Here is a 20,038-nt window from a genome sequence, read left to right as displayed (position 1 = left end):
TTGTCCCGTCCTTGATAGGATATTAGACAGATCTTTCTTCATTTGTTGGTTGTAACCACCGGCAGATCCAAAGTGGACTATTTCCCTGCATGTTAGATGGATCCTTACGGTTCATGTGTGTCTCTTCTTAGTTAGTATTATAACCTCTCACTTATAGGCTCACTTTTCTCCCCTTTTTGCAGTAGAAGAACCTTGACAAAGTTGCAACTAAAGACTCACCACGAAAACCTTCTTACTTTTTGAAGACACCATTGCATCCCTCTCTCTCTTACTGACAGTTAGAGCCAAGGAAAATCTTTAAGAATTCAACAACTAGGCCTTTATACCTGATCAGACTCCTGGACCAAATTATGTGAGGTTTAATTAGGACTTCACATCGGGGAGATCCCCTAATTGTTGGCAGGTCCAACACCATCAACACAGTCTTACATTTTCTATGCATATTCCAGTTAGGACTTAAAATTCACCACTCAATAAACAATTCATGGAGACAAAGATTGTATTTAGAACCCATTTCTTTGGACCACCCTTCTCACTTAGTATACTATTTTCATCACCAAAAAAACTATTGCCACATTAAATATATTAGCAAAAGATAATAACACATGAAACGTATATCTTTCTTTTTATGAACCAATTAAATAACAAATCCTCTTCACTTACCTGCACTTCAACATTACCATCCACTCTGGAGTCTCTTTAGTCTTCATTCGCTTTTCAAAATTCAATTGTTGTCTTGGATTCAAAGTAGCTAATTCTAATCAAACCGCTTGAGTTAGCTACATTAAGTGTAACTGCTTCTGATTCCAAAGCATTTATGAGTATCATCAATAACTTATTCTTCTTTGGAGTTTTATCGATTTACAGGTTTGTCTTCCCAAACTCCAAATAAATCTAAAGAAATTATTAGCTAGGGATGGATGTAATGTCACTAAGATTTGAACTCAATGTCTGAGGACTCCTTCAACTCAAGTTTTTCTTACTTTCACCCAATGCAACTTCACTGAACAACGGATCGCCTTCACACCATGCAAAAATAAAAATTTGGCCTTATCCAAACTACCAAATCTGCAAGCCTCTTGCAAAAACAAATATACCTATGACAACAAGAACCTACTTCCACAACTAGTGAAGTTCAACCCTTTCCCATCAGACCATATGCTAGATTTTCTCTATAAAAGTATAGTTCAGGAATATCTACATCAATATATCCCAAAATATTCACTCACCAAGTATAGTTCTAATCAGGTTTCCAATGGTGTAAACCTGCATAAGCATCCTAAGTGTAAACTACAACAAAGAATATGATTGAGTCATGGATCTACTCGCCATTATTCCTAGGAACCTCTTTCATTCAAGGATCCTTCTCATAATTCTTCAATTGTTCTCATTGCAAGAAATTTTATTCATCAATCGATAATGCCACCCAACTCACATGTTTGGCATCGCCTGCTAGTGTTATATTGTTTGAATATTTTGAATATGGTATAGTGGTATATTGCTTGAATCCTAAGTTCTCCCATTGAACAAACTAAATAGTAATTTGGTAATTCAAGCATCTGCTCCCCCAATTCTTTGACTTCAACAATGAAGCCCTCACAAGAAAGGATTTGGTAAAAAATTGTTGTAACTACCAATAATTCTCAATAGAATTTAAGTGAATCAATATATGGTTTTCTACCCAACCGTCAAGTGAATTAAAGGTCACACTCTTCTCAAAATGATTCAATTGTTCATGAAGTTCACATTGTTGGAAATGGATATTTGTCTTTCCAACTTTCCTTGGATTTGGGAGGCAATGTTGTGGTCATGGAAACCATCCCAAACTTGGCACCATGGAAGAGTGGCATAGGTGTCAGGAGTTCTCCATCCAATGAGAAACAACCATATTTAGGACATCCCATGCATTTTACAAGACAAAAAACAAACATCATCTCGTCTCTTTTGATCTATTAAACATAATGACAGTAAAATCTTCTCTTCAAAATATAGACAGAGAGAGCACCTTTCTTTACTAGCGATGACATGCTCATGTACACCAAAGGAAGGAAAAATGGACGATTTATATACCAATTAACATCACACTCTAGTGCGACCTACAATTGCATCATATTGTTGACCCCACTGATTTCTCACCAATGGTACACATCAAACTAAATCGTTCTCGACATATGGGTCATCTGCGTAGGGTGACTGGGCCTCCCAACATCCATTCCTTGATGCTCCAACTACTTCCTTATGATTGTCACCGTTCAAAATAAACTTTAACCTTAACACATAGCTTAGTCATAACTGCTTCACATATCAACTTCATCTCACATAAACTCATAGGAATGGCCCATTGCTTAACAATTTGATGAAGAAACAATATATTGCTTTGGGCAAACCAATCATACACAAAATCATAACACTCTATTCTCCATTTCTATGGGATTTCTCCAACCCATAGAGGGAATCAATCTAGTATTTCTCTGATACCATTATAAAATTAGAGAGTAGACATTATTGAACATACACAAAAATTATCTAAGTTCTTTATTCCACAATATATTTGTACAAATATAAATACATAAAATGTTGCTTGAAGATAAGGAAACTATCTTGGACAGAATAACACAATTCATAAAATAAACCATAAGGAAGCTAACTAGTTCGAGAGAATATATCATCCAATCAAGTCTCAAAAACCTCCTAAATAATAGGAACAAACTCCACTTAGAAGCTAGAAATCTACCAACAATAACGAATAATTCAATCAATTATTTTTTTCCAAGATTTAGTAATCCTCCAATATATAAATATAAAATAAAGTATAGCTCGATCTTTTAACTTATTGATTTGGATTTAAATAGGAACACAACAAATTATAGACATAACCATAAAAATAGAGATACAACAGAAATAATACTTCATTTCATTAATGTAAAATACTGAAATATGCTTACAAACAGAAATGGAAATAAACTAGCTCGGGCGATGGTAGCTTATCTCTAAGGAGAGATGTGGTGGCTACATGCCTCTAAACTTCCTTACAATGAGGCTTGAAGGCCTATTTATTGTTGAGAACCAATGGAAAACCCTAAACATCCAAAACCCTAACCCTAGGAGATGAAGCGCCAAACTATGGGCCCCGTTTTGGGTAAATTGGTACATCAACTTCCCAAGGTTGTAAATTTGTCATACGATCTCCGTTTGGTGTGCACAATACCTTGTTAGAAATATCTATTCGAGGACTACAACTTTTGAATGAGAAAGAATATAACACAGACCCATGCTACTCCCATTTTTCCCAAAAAACATCGTTTAGGGCCTCAAAATGGCTCCGGAAATTCAGGACCCAAAAAGCTGCCAAAAATAGTAAATTGTGCTACAAATAAGGAAACTGAAAAACTAAAAGAAACAATGGTGGGGTTCCAAGTGTAATTGTCGGGTGGCCACCAATATCCACCTGGATCATTCCTCCTCCCTTTGGAAGCAATGGTTCGAATTGCGTTGAGTTCCTCCATGAGATGAGAAAACTTCTACTGAACTTGGTCCCTGGTGAGCCATTTGGCCTCGTGAAGTAGTTGGCTTGCTTTGACAACTCGATACAGTTGGATCTTCTGCTGGCGATTGTGCTTGATCTGTGTGTCTATGATCTGATCAGTTGCAACTTGTTCCATGAAATCTTGATTTAACTCTCTTGGTGTGAGTTGTTCTGCAATATCAGATGTATCTAGTAATGGTGGAAAGTATGGCCGAAGGCAGTCCACATTGAACACTGGGCGTAGGCCAAGGAATGGTGGAATGTTAAGCTAAAATGGATTGTCTCCCACAACCTTGGTAATGGTGTAAGGACCATATCAGAGTCGTCTAAGTTCCTGATAGGCTCCGATAAGGCATTCCTTTTGCAGATGCAACCAGACTTTGTCGCCCACTTGAAACTTGTGTGGCACCAGATGTTGATCATGTTGCTACTTGTACTTGGCATTTGATTTCTCCATAATGTTATGGACCTGCTGGTGGATATGTTGGATGTGCTCAATGAAGTTGGTTTCCTTATCTGTTTTATTTTATTTTGTTGGACACCTAATCCTAAATGGGTTAGTGTGGAAGCCGAATAGACCAAAGTAGTCCAAGAGACCTTGGGATCTGAAACCCAAGAGTCACATGTTGTACTATAAATGTATATCTCATGGTAATAAAAAAATGCACTTGCATGTTTTATCTTTCATATTGTCTTGTTGTCCATGTGTGTTTAACATGGTATCAGAGCGGGTGATCTCCTGCCCTACTCCATTGTGAGCCACCTATTTCTGTGGCCTTTGTAAACCAATGCTCTCCTCTTGATTATACTTTTCTGAGCATTTCTTAGAATAGAGGATGTCACCTCTATCAGCGCTGCCATTCCTCTGTTGTGAGCAGTCCTGGTCCTCTGCCATATTCTTTTCAAACGCTATCTTATAATGCCTCTGTCATCAATGCCTCTGTCACCACTGCGCTCTGTCCATAAACGCCCCATTTAAAAGCGCTGATCCATCTGCGATTTACCATTATTGGCTGTCCTGCGTCTCTGCCAAGCCTGTGCTGCCTCTGTCAAGTTAGCTCTTTTTCTTACCGATGGTTACTGAAAAAATAACAGCCTCTCAAATTAACTCCTCTGCAGAAGAAAAGTAACCGCATACCACAACGCCTCAAATTCTCAAAACCTCAATGCTTCCCGTCGAATTAGGGCGATTCCGTGCTCCTTTCTTGCTCGAATTCACTCTAAAACCCTAACGCTCTCACCGGTCTGAGAGACTCCATACTCCGCTGGATTGGTGAACGCTGCCTGAGAAAGAATTGTGGAGGACGCAGCTGGTATCATCGTTCTGAATGTGCAGTGCATTAAAACTGGTAACGGGTTTGTATATGCATTGTTTACACGCTGTTTGTATATGCCTTGGACGCTGTCGGTTCAGTTATTGGATATAATGTATACAATGCTGAGAATTGTTGCGGTGTTTTATGTCTGCCACCGGTTGCCATGAAAACAAAAATTTAATCCATTCTGCTGAGTATTGTTGCGGATTTCTAGTCTCCGGTTGGAACCGTCCGTGTGCTCAGAGATAAATAATGCAAAGGTAGCAGAGATGGCACCGTTTCTGAAAGTAGAACCCTCGAAATGGACTGGGTAATACCGTGGTCAGCGCTGTCTGGTAAACTGCAAGGAGAATCCAAGAAGGTTGCACCGTGTTGCCAAGGAGCAGCGCATTGAAGTATCACAACGCAAGCACAGAACGCCATGAGAGCGATCAGCCAAAGTCTTGAGTTGAGAAGTGCGTGAGCATGGGCGTGTCTAGCGCCTTTCCGGGGCCACATGAGATGCCCATTCACAGAGCTTATGACTTCTGAGGGAATCGATATTAACGACATTTTGCTGTGCTTCGACATTTTACTGTGCATTGGTCATTTTGGTGTGGCTCTATAGCGCTGGTTGTTTTGTTCTGGAAGACCATCCTTGGCACACCACAGCAATGTCTCTCAATGGATGACGCTAAGTGAAAGTATTGAATGATTGATGAATCGAGGGCACCTGTAACCTGTTAGCAGCAATAAGGGATCGCAGCTATTCTGGAGCTGGTGAATCAGTTGGTGGATTGCTGCCCAACTGCATTCATTGCTTTAGTGACAAACAAGAATAATAGAGTAAATAATTTTGGGACCATTCCGGCTACGAAAGGAGAAGAGGTGGATTTGATTTTGGCATTCAGAGAATGTGAAAAATTTGATGGAGTAAAGGAAGATGATTCAATACTGATTATTGTTGGTATCACGCTGCTGGAACGCTTTTAGAAAGTTGTTTGGTGTCAGAACGCTGTTGGAACCTCCACCTTCCTTACCACTCTCATGCTGTCCTTGGTATCGTTATTATTATTTGTGTGTTGACTGCATATACGCTGTTCATATATACGCTGTTACGCTGTTCATATATACGCTGTTCATATATATGTATTACCCTATTACGCTGTATACGTTGTCTCCTTGCCATATCATATAACCGTGCCCACCTGTAAAATCAATACATTACTTGCTTCAAGTTTGAGCCAACCTGGACGCAGTTTAATACCACCATTCTGAGTTAGACCGACACCATTTTAATAACACTAGTTTTCAAACAATGTTGTTGTGACTACTTTGCAAGGGTGGTAAATATGTTCTTGTATATCTCGTTTGGAAAATGTCCATGCTAAGAACGCTGCTCCAGCGACAAGAGGAACATGACCAGAGATATGTGCTCCACCATTTGAGTTTGAATTGAATTATTCTCCATGTATGTGAACCGAGAAGGGCAAGAGGCATCCTGTACTGTTGTAGTTACACTTGAAGGAATGCTAGTAGATACAAGTTCTTCTAGCTTTTGATTATAAAGATCCTCTTTTGGCTTAGTTGTAAGCCTTTTGACATCAAGCTCACCGGTATTCTGTGCGTGTTTCCACCTTCTGTTATTGATGTAGCTGCATTAAAGGGACTGTATGCTATCTCAGAAGTTGAATGAGTATGGTTTGATGATGATACAAGGACTGTGGTGAAGAGGGAATATATTCTTCCATTTCCTGGGAAGCATACATCATAAACAAATGTTTAGGTGCCATTTTGGGGACTGATAATTGCATATCTACTAATTTGTATTCGCTGACATTTAATTGTCGGGTTCTATCTTCCAATCTGTTCTTTGTTTAAGTTAAGTTTTTGAATGAGAAAAGTCCATTATGTAGTAGCTATCACTTAATGGTCGTTGCATTTAATCTCTGAATTTGCTACTGGATAATATAAGTTTGTTTGGAGACTATTACTACATGTGGAAGCATTAAAAGACAATGGTACAATTGTGAAATTGCTGAGATGCATGTTACTAGTCCGTTTTAAAGAACCTGGATTTTGGGAACTTGTTGTTGATGCTGATTTGAAAGTGAAGGAGTATTTGAAGGATCCAAACAAGTTTGCAGTTGCTGCTGCCCCAATTGTGGCATTGTATTTAAAACTCATTATAGTGCATTGATTCCTTGATTCCACTGCTGCATAAAGATTTTGGTGAACTGATTGTAATCTTTTATATTGCACACTGATCATTTGCTGACATTTATAAAGGATATTGTTGTGTACTGTGAGTAGATATTACTTTTCTGCATTGAGTAGTAGTTGTGATCAGTTTTTTAAGGTGTAAATCAGACATTGAAGAAAAAATGGCCAGAACCAGTGAAGTATTACAGTTCCTTAAAACTCTGATATTATCTACTGTTGATGACACATTACAAATCAGCAAAGGATCTCTCTCAGAAATTCAGACATGTCTACAAAATGCACAGGAAAAGATCGATTTTTTGCAGCTTGAATCACAACTACAGCAAGAAGAGCTACATCAAAATAGACATCATTCTGAACCTGTTTTTGTTCAAAACATTGAGACAACCACCCATCAGCAGCATGTTAATAATGTTACAGTTTATTCAAATAAAGCAGCAGTTGAACATGCAGATGCAGAAACTCAATCTGCACTTCCCAAGCCCATCATCAGACCTTGGGAACAGCTTGTCCACAACAAGCACAAAACTGGTCTTGTATATGACAAGGACTTGTCCTTTCATATTCCAGACTATGCCAAGCCCATTCAGTTTCAGAGTGTTGGATTCATTCATGACAGTTCACTTGCTCCTCATGACAGTTCACCTTCAGCTGTTCCAGATTCTGCCTCTCTTCTACAGCAACAAAAACAACAAATCGTGAAATGCCAACACTGTGATCGAGTTGGCCATTTGAAAGATCACTGTTTTGATCTTCAACCATGTAAGCACTCTCATAAAACCAGTCATTCTTCACACATATGCTTCAGAAACAAACGTCCTGCAAGAACAAAGATTCATCTTGGATGGATCGCTTCTTGGCAATGGGCATCAACAACCAAGAAGATATTCCAAACACATGTCAGAACTTGTTCCAGAATATTGAACAGTCTTGCAGTTGAGTTTCCTCCATCATCTCACCTTGTATCTGACAGGGGGGGAAATGATGGTCATCTACAAGCTTCAAAGTCACATCAAGTGAGCCTGAACCACAACCTGCCACACCAGTTTCAGAGTTGTAGCCAGAGACAAAGATGCCCATGAACATGCCTTCAGTTGGCAATCTGGGACACTTCCTCTAGCAGAAGACTTCAGCTTCTTGCCAGTTTTGGAAGCATTCCAGGAACAAAATTGAGAACACTTCCTCTAGCAGAAGACACCAGCTTCTTGCCAGCTTTGGAAGAGTTCCAGGAATTGCATTAAGCATTCCAGAGTTGTTGGTCATCCTTAAACCATCACAGGTTGAGACTTCCCTTTTCAGGTTGAAGTTTTACCTTTTATGCGGGGTGAGACCTCCCTTTTATGGTTGAAGGTTTCCCTCTTTATAACAATAGGATCACTTCCTCTAGCAGAAAACTTCAGTTTCTTGCCAGTTTTGGAAGAGTTCCGGGAACTGCACTAAGCGTTCCAGTGTTGGTGGTCATCCTTAAACCACTGCCCTTTATACCAACATTTCATAGAGCACATTCAGCCTAGTGCTGCCATGCATATTTGCACATTTTGTATTACAGATATCTTCTTGGACTCATACATAACCCTTCGGATTAAGGGGGGGAATGTTGGACACCTAATCCTAAATGGGTTAGTGTGGAAGCCGAATAGACCAAAGTAGTCGAAGAGACCTTGGGATCTGAAACCCAAGAGTCACATGTTGTACTATAAATGTATATCTCATGGTAATAAAAAATGCACTTGCATGTTTTATCTTTCATATTGTCTTGTTGTCCATGTGTGTTTAACATATTTTATTTTATTTTTATTTGATTTCTAGATTTTTTTAGGTATGGCACTTGGAGATTGAAGTATCATATGACCACAGAAGTTTTGCAACTTATTTTCTAGGTTTGGTTTCACTGTTAAGACTGGCTTTAGTTTTATAACTTACTTTGCTATAAGTATTGGCTTTGGTTGTGTAGGAATCTAATATGAATGTCAAGATCACTAATGTCTCATAAAAAAACATAAGGGGAACCTCAATAACATCGAAGGCCATTAATTTAAGTTGCAGTAAAATTTTTCCCTATGAAGCTATCAAATTGGAGAATGTTAATTTGAGAAATGGAAATAAACAAGCTCAGTCTCTTTGCAAAAATGTCAAGGGACTTAAAGTTAATTCTGTTAAGCCACCTTTGGTTTGTTGAAGGGTGAATGCCTACGCTAAATGCCAACATTAATATAATGGTTGATTTATTAGTTATCTTGTAATTTTATTTCAATGTCAATTTGAGATATGGAAATAATGAAGCTCAATCTTGGTGTAAAAATTCCAAAGGGCTCAAAGTTATTTTTGTCAAGCCCCCTTTGGCTTGGTCAAAAAATTAAATGTTCTCTGAATGTCAACTTGAGTATGTTGAACTTTACATTAGCTATCATTTAACATGAAATATGTTCAACTTATTATAGTCTAATGTACTCTTCTTTACAATATATTGTCATTGGTTTACTTAAGAATATTTTCATTGTAACAATTGTGTTTCACTTGGTGTATTGATATTTCTAATTTTTTCCACTAAACATAAAATTAATAGTAACAACACACATCGTAATATAGACTAACACATGACATGTGCACGAGGGTTGCAAAACCATTCTTTGAATCTCAAGGGAATTCCATTTCAATGACCTTCCACATTGTCAAGCTCTTTACAATAATGTAAATAGTAAATACTTAACCAAGGTTTGGTATCATTTCCTTAAATAAAAATTACATCCTTTCAGCGGGACCCTGATATAAACAGTGCATGCCAGAAACACGCAAATCAATGAGGCAATGCATTTCCTGTGTGACAGATGGAAGATTTTACAGGTTTGATTAGTCAGGGTACAAAAGGATCGTGGATTTGGAGCGAGGTGAAAATGGAGGCCATTGGGAACCTAGATACCTTTCTCAATATACATAATAGACGAATATATCTTTTAATTTAATGATTATATTTTCCAACAACAACACTCAAAACCACATAGTAAATAAATATACATAATAGAGGAATATATGTTTTTCTTATGAGTATTATGCATTTTGAGTATTTATTGGTCTATATTGGTCAATTTTAATGGACTACTCTTCCTAGAACTCACCATATACAGAATGCTCACAATTAACTCATGGGATATAGATGAAAGTGTCCAATTTATGTATAAAGCATTATTTATAAAGTTGTAATGAAATTTTAAAAGTGGAAATACAGCCATCATATTTTTCATGATGTTATTTTTATTTATTTACCACATCCGTTATAATCTATTACTTGTAATTCTATATTGAAACTTAAAAAACATCTTAGAAGATCAAGAGCCAATCTTTGTTACAAACATTATACTATCTATAAAGGTCAGATAATGTAAATCATTTAGATTTATCTTCCACCTTTGCATGCAATTTTCTTTATTAATTCTTATTTTCAATGACCATTCTCATTTATGCCTTACAACGTTTCCTTTGCAACATTTGGTGCAAATACTAGTAATAATAATGTCCATGGGGTCTTGGATAGACAATGATCGGGTGCTCTATTAAGGAAATCATTGATGTGAAGTCATTGGTTCAATTCCCCACCCCAATCGAGGTGATAGATTGGACATGATGAAGATGTAGTCCCACCAAACTTACTATAATAATAATGATAATAATAATAATAATAATAATAAGGTTATAATTTAGCTAGTTTTGTGATTTTTTAAATTTTAACATGTATTATGGAGTAAGTGTTGTGATTCCTATTATGGATTGCTATTTACGACACCAATCATTTAATTTATAAGCTGCATTAGTTTAACTCTAAAAAAACTAGAGGAAGTTACTAGAGACAAGAAAACTTTTAAAGATTATTCATTTCAACAATTTCCACTAGGATTTACTTAAATTATTGATCACATATATTAATCAAATGTAGTTACATATAAATACATTAGTGTTGTCTCAATATAGACAAATTATATTGGAGACGCAATCACCTGGTTGAGGGAATATCTCAACCACATACCAATCTAGGAAACATCTAGTTATAAACAACTCCTAAGAAATAGGAATAAACTTCTCTACTTAGAAAGCATCACACTTATGACAAGTAGGAATATATTTTTGAAGTGCTTTTCCACCACTACAATCATACCAAAATGATCAAACTGAAAAACCAAATTACTGATGGTTAAACTCACTTCAAAATTAGAGTACTGGAAATGGGAATATTCCTTTAGCAATATATTCTGTGGGGTCCACCTCCTGAAGTTTTATGGGATATGATCGTATGATAATTGTCCATTTACGAAGTGTTGCAACAATTCCCTACATCATGTGATTATATGGATTCTCAGTTTAAGCTTTGTGTCTATAAAATGGAGTACCTATTAACAATAGTATGATAGATATAATCAATTCCTCCATGGAAATCACATAATATGTAGTGAACCCCATGTGGTCTTGGATGTAGGTGAAGGAGAATACAAAATCATTGCAACTTATCTAACAAGTAGTTGACAAAGCAGGATTCTAGTAAATTATGACCACATATTTGGTAAAGACAGTGTGGGAGATTTTGGCAATGAACTATTAAGGTATGACCAAAGTCAGAATTGTTCAGTGGTAGAACATTAGGAGAGAATTTGAAAGTCTTCAAATGAACGAAATATAGTATTGATTCATTCATGAATCGGGTTATAACCATTGTAAATTAGTTAGAAAATTATAGTGATGACATTAAATATCAAATAGTGATTGAAAATGTCCTCAAATCTTTGTCTATTAAATTTGATGTTCTAGTAGCAACTATTGAAGAAGCCATCGGTTTGGAAACATTGTCAATTGATGAATTGATGGGATCAATTTTATCCCATGAGGTGCTAGTATAGATAGAAATAACGAGTCCTCCATAAAAATACATTTTAGAATCCATGTTTCTACCTCAAGATACAAAGGTTGAGGCATATGTAGATCGAGAGGCAGAGGTTGAGGCAGATGTAGATCAAGAGGCAGAGGTCAAGACATAAGAAATGGTGGTTAGTGAGATGGAAAAGAAGAGAAAGAACACGATAATGGAAGAAACAATAGGAGCTCAAACAATAATAGAAGAGTCAACAAATCAAAGGTGAGATGTTTTTATTACAGTAAATTTGGTCACTATGCACGTGATTATAGGAAGAGGATAGTTGATCAAGGAAAGTAGAGAGAAAATGTAACTAAAGAAAGTAGTGGCTCCATGTTCTTAGTTTGTCATACCATGTATGAGCTCTCTGATAATGTGTGGTTATTAGATAGTGGTTGAAATAACCACATGACTAGAAACAAGAATGTGGTTGCACACCTAGATGAATCATTTAAGATAGAGGTAAAATTGGGGACTGATAAGATCATGGATGTAGATGGAAAAGGAGTGGTCAACATTTTGACCAAGTGAGGGGAGTTGAAGAGAATTTCAGAGATATACAATCTTCCTCATCTAAAACATAATATGATAAGTGTTGGACAATTAATGCAAAAGGGATATAAAGTTATTTTTTAGGGACAATATTGTATTGTATATGATAAGCCTCCAAGCAAGGAACTGATAGCCAAGGTGTAGATGATGAAGAATATATTGTTCCCTCTAGTCATGAATTGTAGAAATCAAGTCAATTATTTTAAGGTTGCATGTGTTAATTATTATTGGTTATGGCACTATTGGTTTGGACATTTTCATTTTTATGGTTTAGGATTGTTGCAGTGAAAAGGGATGGTCAGAGGATTACCTCCCATCCAAGAACCTCTAGTACATGCGAGTCTTATATCTTGGGAAAACAACACCATGAAATTTTTTCCAAATGAGTTGCATACATAGAAAAGAAACCACTAGAGTTGGTTCATACATACATATGTGGAACCATGAAGATACAATCGATTGCTCAAAGTCATTACTTCCTCACATTTATTGATGATTTCAACAGAAAGATGTGGATTTATTTTTGAAGTAAAAGTTTGAGACTTCTGAAAAATTCAAAGAATTCAAAGCCCTAGTAGAGAAGAAGAGTGATCACCACATCAAAGTATTGAGATCGGATCATGGTAGAGAATATGATTCAAAGGCTTTCCATGCTTACTACAAACACCATGGAATTAGGAGACAATTTACAACCAGATATACATTGTAGGAAAATGGTGTAGCAGAGATAAAGAACTTAATGATTATGAGCACGTTAAGGAGCATGCTGAAATGAAAAAAAAAAATCAAATGAGTACTAGGAAGAAGCAATTATGTGCGTTGTATATGTGATAAACAAATCTCCTACAAAAATAATGATGAATAAATTTGTCAAGAAGCATGGTTGGGTGTACCTTGTAGTGTATCTCATTTTAGAGTGTTTGGATGCAAAGCATATGTGCATGTACCTAAAGAGCTAAGATGCAATTTAGATGATAAAATTGAAAATTGTATATTTAATGGGTACAGTGAGCATTCAAAATCATATAAATTATATAACCCTGTCACCAAAAGGACTATAATCAACAAAGATGTAGAGTTAAAGGAACAAGAGTCATGGAATGGGAGTGTATACAAAGCTACTGGTGGAATAGTACTTCTCATATAAGTAGAATATGTAGTTGAAAATGAGAAGAAAGGATCATAGGAGAAGACACCAAATAGAGTCATGCCAGTAAGGACTCCATGATATTTTGAACAACATGGATCTTCAAGTAGATGACCATGTCGAAATACTACTAGGTAATGAAACAAGTAATGGTAAGAGGAAAATGAGAAGTTTGAAATATATTTATGATGATTTATATGCCAATTCCAATTTTTCATTATTGCCATTTCAACCTTCATCATTTGAATAACCTATCAAAGATGAGAATTGGGCAAAATATATGGATGAAGAAATATAATCTATAGAAAAAAAATGATACTTGGGATTTGGTTGAGTTACCTAAAGATAAAAATCTCATTAGTGTGAAATGGGTTTGCAAGACAAATTTGAATTAAAAATAAGATATTAACATATTTAAAGAAAGGCATATAGCAACAGGGTTCTTTCAACAACCAAGAATATAATTTGGAGAAACTTCTACTCCGATAGCAAGGTTGGATACGGTAAGAGAAATGTCGGCAATAACAACTTAGAATAAGTGGAAAATGTATCATATGGATGTGAAATTAGCCTTGTATAAGAGGAAATCTATGTGCAGAAATCTCCAAGTTATGAAGTTAAAGGTCATGAAGATAAAGTTTACAGATTTAAGAAAGTTCTTTATGGACTCAAACAAGATCCAAGAGCTTGGCATAATGGAATTTATGGTTAGATGATTAAGAATTTATTTAGAAGAAGCAACATTGAACCAACATTGTACACAAAGATAAATGATTATGGTTAAATTTTGACTGTATGTTTGTATGTAGATGAGATGATTTATATTGGTGTTCTTGCACAAGATCAGTTTATCGTAGCAACGAAGAAATAATTTTAAATGGTAGATCTTGGTCTTATGAAATATTGTTTTGGCATAGAAGTTGAGCAATTATAGAAGTGGATTTATATTTTCCAAAATATATATGCAAACGAATTAATGAAAATATTTAGAATGGAAAGTTGTAACATGTAGCTACCCCAAAAGTGACAAGTACAAAGTTAAGAAAGGACGAATAAGGCTCATTTGTAAATCCAAGATTGATTGGAAGCCTTATGTATCTCACCGCTACAAGAAGGGATAGTATGCATGGAATTAGTTCGATTTCTATATTTATGGACTCACCAAAATACTGACATTAGAAAGTTGGCAAAAGGATTTTGAGATACATAGCAGGAATTACAAATTGTGGCATATTATGTGAAAGTAAAAAAAAGAAGGATTTTGTTGGATATACTGAAAATGACTTTGCATGAAGTTTGGATGATAGGAAAATCAATTCTAGTTATGTGTTTCATCTTGGTTCAAGTGTGATATTATGGGCATCTAAGAAGCATCCTATTATGAAACATTCATCAGTAGAAGCAAAATAGGTAGTAGCGACATCAATAACATGTTAAGCAATATTGTTATGTAGAGTTTTGGATGGACTTCAGTAGAAACATGAAGGATCAACAGTAATATATTATGACAACACGTCAACCATTTCACTATTAAATCATAATGTGCTTCATCAAAAGAGAAAACATATAGATAAAATATACCATTTTATAAGAGAACATGTGGGCAATGGAGAAGTTTATTTAGAGCCTTGTAATTTGGGTGATCAATTGGTTGATTTATTCACTAAGCCATTAGCACAGGATATATTTGACTTTCATAGAGGAAACTTAGGAGTTGTAAGCCTAGTTACGACTTGACCAATATGCATGTTAATTTATAATGATTCATGTTTTAGTTTAGTGATCATCATTAAGAGCGATTGATAGCAATAGGTAATTACTCCAGCATGTAGAGTAATCTAGAGAAATATTCTAAGTTAGTTTGAGTTTAGTCTACATTTAGAAATGTGAAGTTAGTGTCATTTTGCATAAAGAAGTTATTCTGAGTGAGCTTTAGTTAAGTCACTAGTTAGAAAGGATAAATACATCACATTGGGATAAATTGTAATCAATCAAGTCTTTTGTGATTAATAGAGAAGAACATTAGCTCATGTGTATGTGTGAAATTTTTGTTTTCCTTCTATTCCTTTCCAACAATAATTCTTTCCATAAAATTTAATTAAAATATAGAAATTATTTTCTTATGAATATTTTACCATTTATTGAACTATAAAATTATTAATTTTAATGTCAAAAATAAAATCACGTTCTATGTATTTCAAATTCTCTTACTATCCTCAATTTATATAAAATATGTATATTCTCTTCTCACCTTCACCCCATTTTGACTTCATTTGAAATGTGTAGTCTCTTCCCCACATCCATCCTTGTCCCCCCATACTACTTGAAATATGCATTTTATCACCTTGACTCTCCAATGTCATATAGTAAGAACTTTTAATGTAATAAACAAACATTCACTACTAATCAAATCTTCATACACCAAGACAAAATATTCTTTGTAAGAAAAATTATATATTTCAAATATCATTACCATGAGAAAAGAGAATGTGTTCAGTTAGCCAAAACCATGGATGGAAGAAGGGAGACAAGATGCATACTAGTATATCAATAAATGAAAACATTGTGAATGTCCATTAACATCCCCACTGAGTATATGCAATATATGTGCTCATAACAGGAGTCATCCATATTGCACTAGACTAGTTAGAGACACTGGTTGAAGAAGTCACAATTTCCTCATGCAGCTTAGTTATAGGGTAAATCAACAAATTCAAGGAAATTCCATAGTAAGTCATCCTTTCAAAGAACTTGTACACTATCATGTTTAAACAATATCATCCATCAATCCTTACAGATTAATCCCAACAAGAAATTAATCACCAATTTCTGATTCCCACTCATTATAAATTGTGAATAAAAAATCAATCATTGAAGACTCATATCATATTTATTAAATTTGTATTTGATAAAAAGAAAATCATATTTCTTTTTATTTATTTATTTATGAGGATAAATAAAAGTGAAACAAACCATTATGTTCAATAATATTACTAACAATGAGGGAACAAGCCTTCCATCTTCCCATTTTGGACCTAAGAACAGGCTTCTCTTTGAGATTGATAGAGCCATCCATGGCAAATAATCCTTGAGACTCCATGTTAAAGCTCTCAGCTCTCTTTGTGTTCATATCCAACCATCGCTGAATGATTTCCCTAATTAGCCTATGAGTTTTATTGAGTGATGGTCACCAGAATCCTCAGAGTGTTCGCTCCTACTTTAATTTTTCTAAGTGTGACTCATGTGCTAGTCGTTATGTTCACCGCCACTCTGGGCTCTAACCCACATGCATATTCCAAAATTCTCACTAAGGTTTGGGATCTCTGCCACCGCTTACGAGCCTTGTGATATATCATACGATAACTTCATTAATGGTTGGAACTTGGACATTGTTATACTTATTTTGGTGAGTGGCATAGTCCTCAAATTATTGTCTCAAATGATCATAACATATTTATACCCTTCTAGATTGATGAGTTTTTACGCAAAAATCATGGTCGAATCGTTTCCATGCTACGCATATCGTCCAACCCGATTTAATGAGAAGTCTGTATGATTTTTAAGTTTATTATAAATTTATGTAGTGGTTAAATAATTATCATTTTCATTATTATTAATTTTGATTCTCAACTACTTTTTTAAAGATCGGTTATCTAACATTTATTTTATAAACTAACAGAGAGATAATTTGAGAAAAAAAATGGAATAATTTTAACAAACATATGTAAAATCAATAAAAAAAATACAAATTTATAAAATATAATGACAAGTTTAATAAAAAATTATCGTTGAAGAAATACTAGTAGTAACAAAATTAAGAATTAAATGGTTAGTAGCATGTGTTTCCTTATAAAAGTTTATAGCTTCAAACCCATACAATGTAGAGTATATATGTCTTAATAGACTTTAATAGTTAAATCCCTACACCTAGACAGGTCCCTTGTCCCACATGATAAACTCCCATAGTATACATTATTGAACTAAAAAGAAATACCTAGAGTGATCTATTCCACAATGTAATGGTATAGATATAAATATATAAAATTCTATTTCAAAATAAGGAAACTATCTTGGAGACAATCACATAGTTGACTCCAATATAGGGATCTAACTAGTTGGTGAGAATCTCTCATCCAACTAGGTTTCAACAATCTTCTAATTAATAGGAAGAGATTCCTTCTAGTAGATACTATAACTCTACCAATAATTAACAAAAATTTAATAATTAAATATATGATCACACAGTCATGACAAGTAGTAGTTACATATTCTAACACTCCATGTTAATGACTACTAGCCATAACATTCATTGGATGATGTCTTCAAAATCTTCCTCTATGTAGTAAATGTGTCACTACAAACTAAAAACTCTTGATCAACAAATTCTACCTCAGGTCCAAATTGGAATTTTCACCTTGTACCTCAAATATCACCAAATTTTTTATGTTCACATAAAGGAACAACCATCCATCAAAATGCATGGTTGCTTAATTGTTGCAACCACTAGTCTAGTAGGATGTCCTTCACATACATATTTCATTCAACTCCTTGATGAATTCTACATTAATATAAAACTTCACTTCACATAGTTTACAACTAATATGGTCCACTCAAGTGCATCCAAGCAACACATGGCCTATTATTCAAAGTGTTAAAGAGATTTCTAATAGAGGTTACTAAACTAAAGTAGACAAATTCATTATCAAGGGAACATGATAAAGGGGCATGCATGCCCACTGATCTAGGTGTCTCTCGAGAGGCTCAAAAATCAAAGTATTTCAAGGATTTCATCAAGACCAAGACTAGATCGAAGAGCTCAAAATCCTGATTCCAACAAATCCGACTTTTTATGTGCAAGTTATTAGCAGTCAAAGTTCAAGACAAAAGGAGCAAGATTTTTATTACCAACTAAATTTGGAGCACAACTAAATTTGGAAGCCCGACTAAATATGGTGGAACCTCTAAATTTTGCAACCACTAACCAGAGACAATTTAGCACTTATTGAAAACTAGAACTGGCTAATTTGTCGCTTGCTTAACTTTTCCAATGAGCCCTAAAAATCCAACCGACAGTTTTGATTTGTTATTCTCAAAATAAAAAATAAAAAAAAATAAAAAATGGGGTGGCGAGCCATCTGCTGCCAGCACCCCCCTCGCCCCCCCCACCATCATGTATTAAAAAGTATGTTAATGGGTCACGAGTCTGACCCAGGACCCCACTAGACTGTGCCAACAACCATACCATATATATGGACAGGTGTGGTTTGAACCTGAATCAGTCACGTGGTCAGCCCACCTATCAATAGTCCAATCAAACAAACTGTTGAAAAAACCATAATACAATGCCATAATAAACATTAAAACACAGAAACAAACCAATTCGATGAGAATAGAACCGTCGATTGACCATAATCGTCGACCCTAAATTGATCCCGCCAGCTAGGCCAATATACGAGCTTTAGAATTAACACAAAATTTATATAAAAAACTTGTTTTGTTCACATACTGAGAAAGACCAACAAAGACAGAGAAAAACTGAGAGCATGGAGGCTGAGAGTAGAAGGGTCTTGCATAGGCATTATTTTTTAGGTAGAATATTCCATAGAATATTTTGAAAAATATTTTAGGAGAATATTTTAGATTCCAAGGGAATATTCATACAACAGAAGCTTAAGGAATCTAAAAGATTCCTTGGAGCCCAGATTTTGTAGTGTCAGGAATATGCCATGTTTATACTCATATGAACTAATTTCTCATTAGGAGTGTAATTGTATAGTCTGTTTCTTCATCTGAGTAATCGATTTTCTGGCCATCTTCATATTAGAATCTTGTGAGCAATATAAAAGATTGTTTCAGAAAGGGGTCATGTTTTACTCAAAATTCACATTTTTTTGCAAGGAATCTGATGGTGCATATGGTTTTCTTATCTAAGTGGCCAACTTTCAAGCCATTTCCAAATTTATAGGTATAAGGTGCACTTTTTCCATGTATTAATTTGATTTTATTGTTGAGGAATAAAGAGGCCTATGCACTTTGATTAGTGCTTAGAGACGTAGTCAACATTGGACGAAATTCGTTATCAAGTTTTGTGTGTTCCTTGTCTTTATGGTTTCCTTTTATTTTCGTCTTATTTAAAGTGTATGCACACGCAGGTTTCATGCTCTTTTTACATGAAATTTTGAATACACCAATGAATTAAAAGATCCTGGATCATTTATCTAGTTATTATGACTATATCCCGTTTTCATGTGACATAGATGTAAACACAACACACTCCATCTCATGAAGATACCATGTATAAAATTTTCAAGGACCAATACATCAACTTAAACATGATACTATGGACTTGCTACAACATGTGGATCATATTACAACATGGTTGTGAGTCTCGCTTA

General features: G+C 35.2%; 1 pseudogene; it reads right to left on the bottom strand.

Annotated features, from left to right (window-relative positions):
- The window catches only part of LOC149162819 (protein NRT1/ PTR FAMILY 5.2-like), a 48,430-nt pseudogene extending 31,687 nt beyond the window's left edge, over positions 1–16,743 (bottom strand).
- Between the last annotated feature and the right edge of the window lie 3,295 nt (positions 16,744–20,038).

The sequence above is a fragment of the Pinus tabuliformis genome, chromosome 5_2 (genome assembly GCF_031772625.1).
Source record: "Pinus tabuliformis cultivar Carrire ecotype Pingquan chromosome 5_2, CPIR1, whole genome shotgun sequence".
Classification (NCBI taxonomy): Eukaryota; Viridiplantae; Streptophyta; class Pinopsida; order Pinales; family Pinaceae; genus Pinus; species Pinus tabuliformis.
This window is presented reverse-complemented; position numbering and strand designations above follow the sequence as displayed.